We start from the raw sequence: 2,500 nt of genomic DNA, 5'->3' as shown, positions 1-2,500 counted from the left end.
GGTCCTGTCAGCCACAAGATCACAATGAACCCCTGAATTTACTATGGCTCCCTGGGGACAGAGAGGGAGGAGGGGATTCATCATAAACACCTCACACCAGGCAGCATATTGACGATCGGTTTCCCTGTAGTAACATTTCCACATAGCTGTTGACATGTAACCCGACGTATGCACCGCCGTTGCTGGGTAACATTTCCACATATTAATACCACATGGGTGTTGATATGTAACCCGAAGAATGCACCGTTTTGAGTAACATTTCCACATTACCACATATATGTTGATATGTAACCTGAAGCATGCACCATATCGGGTAACATTTCCACATAGATGTTGATATGTAACCCGAAGAATGCACTGTTTTGAGTAACATTTCCACATATATGTTGATATGTAACCTGAAGCATGCACCATATCGGGTAACATTTCCACATATATGTTGATATGTAACCCGAAGCATGCACCGTTTCGGGTGACATGTCCACATTACCACATGTACTCATGATACTGACATAGGCTAGGTGTTGATATGTAATGTAACCAGACGCATATAAAAAAAAGCATGAAATCCCTGGAAACACCAGGCTGCAAGGTTTTCAACAACCGATGACTGGAACTTCTTTCAAGCCCAAACTACAAATTTGCTGTTCGCTTAGTTTTCGATTGTCACTTGTGTCAGTGTGAAATGGAACCCAAAAAAGCATGAAATCCCTGGAAACACCAGGCTGCAAGGTTTTCAACAACCGATGACTGGAACTGCCTGTTCCTCTTCACTTGCCATCCCAGACAGTTCCTCTTTTCTAGTCATCACAGCTTGTTCCATTTCTCTTGCTGTCGTCGCCTGTTCCTCTTCTCTCTCTTCTTCTTCCGATGCAGGCTTGAGGGAAGAAAAAATGTTATAAATTTCAAGTTACAATTTGGGAATAAAAACATGTGCAATAGAGTTGATTGTGTAACAAAACACCCCCATGAGAAAACTGGCTGTTATCAACTTTACTAATTAAAAATTTGAGGCAGCACTACAAATACAATTACTTTTCACATCACTTTTTTATGACTAAAAATGGGCTTACATGTTCTCAATTCAGGTATTGTTTTCGTGTCCATTTGTATAGTATATGCTCTGTGTAGTCAGTGAGACATTGTTAAATAAATTTTTAACAAAATGTCCATCAGTTCGAGGCTGACACAAGTTTAGTAAACATAACACAACCACAGTTCACAAACTAGTTCGTTTTGTTAATAGACGCAAGTTATTGTCAGTTGCCACACCAATTAAGCATCTTCTGGACATGCCATTTTTGAATTGGGTGTGAGGTGTTTCCTATGTTTTACTCATTTAACCCTCAAAGTTAAACGACCCAGCTACTTTCATTCGGACCCCAGTATATTTTCTGTTGAAATGCTGGCTTTACTGAGTCACTTCTATCCCCGCGATCCACAAGCGGCGTAGGGGCGCGTCCCCCCAGGGTGGTGGATGGGGAACCCTTCGATTCAGTGGAGGGTTGTTTTCTAGCTTGGCTGGGACACAGTGTGACTGGCTTAGCTAGGACACCATGAACCTGCTTATCTTTTTTTTTTCTTGTCTTGGTCTAATTTCTGCCTTCCCGGTCCTTTCATCTATCTTTATTCCCCATGAGGTCTCTCCCAACTGTAAAAACATCAGATTTGCCAAAAGAACCGTAACTTCGCTTTCACACAAACCAAAAAGCTATATTTGAAACAGACTTTAGAAATAGAACTGAATGAAATAACTTGAGGTCAGCTGAAAATGTACCACATGCTTTACCTCAGATGTGGACATTGCCTTCAACCACCCTCACAATAAAAGGAAGAACAAATGTGTTGTTTGTGTTTCTTATGGCAAAGACTGTGCAAATGTCAAACAGCTAAAATGGTTGGAGGAAAAGTGTATCGAAAATTGAGCCGGGACACGTGGCCCAGTTCTCTCACCCAAGAAATTGAAGAGTAGCCCACATTTTGATTCTTGGACCACCACGACCCCAGATAAAATGCGTGCATGAACGAGTGTTAGTTTAGGGTTATCTTCATTGAATCACTAGATGAAAATCTCCAAAAAGAGGGTGGTTGATCACCAAACAAAAATGAAATTAGTAGAGTTTTGAGTCGACCAAGGTCAAAGGCAAACTTGATCTGCCACTAACTTAAAATATCCAGGAAATTATCTCTTGAGCCGCTTCAAGAAAAAAACGTAAGCATGTGCCAAATGTGGCTGTACACAAACATATTTAGACCCCGTCTCTTTTAATGGGCTCCAGTATTCTCATTTCTGTGAAGCTGGGGCCTCAGTGAACCAAAACAAAAAAGTGACATTTCCATCTAGTGGTGCCAGTAGGTGTTTTTTCTTCTCTTGAAATGTGCCTTATTTAAAAATGCTACAAGTGAACTCTGGGGAATGATTTAATTTATGGAAGTAGAAGAATAATAAGGTCCACACCAGCTACAAAGAGCCCTCTCGGGATTTAAATTATGGAAGACC

The 2,500-nt window shown here is 40.9% G+C and overlaps 1 long non-coding RNA gene across 2 annotated transcripts in view; it reads right to left on the bottom strand.

The window, feature by feature from the left end:
- Positions 1-420: 420 nt before the first annotated feature.
- LOC138963807 (uncharacterized) overlaps positions 421-2,500 on the bottom strand; it is a 4,529-nt gene continuing 2,449 nt past the window's right edge. For both annotated transcript variants that reach the window (XR_011454913.1, XR_011454914.1), the window contains one exon: positions 421-877. This is a non-coding gene — a long non-coding RNA (uncharacterized lncRNA). The remainder of the gene's footprint in view (positions 878-2,500) is intronic.

The sequence above is a fragment of the Littorina saxatilis genome, linkage group LG4, assembly GCF_037325665.1.
Source record: "Littorina saxatilis isolate snail1 linkage group LG4, US_GU_Lsax_2.0, whole genome shotgun sequence".
Classification (NCBI taxonomy): Eukaryota; Metazoa; Mollusca; class Gastropoda; order Littorinimorpha; family Littorinidae; genus Littorina; species Littorina saxatilis.
This window is presented reverse-complemented; position numbering and strand designations above follow the sequence as displayed.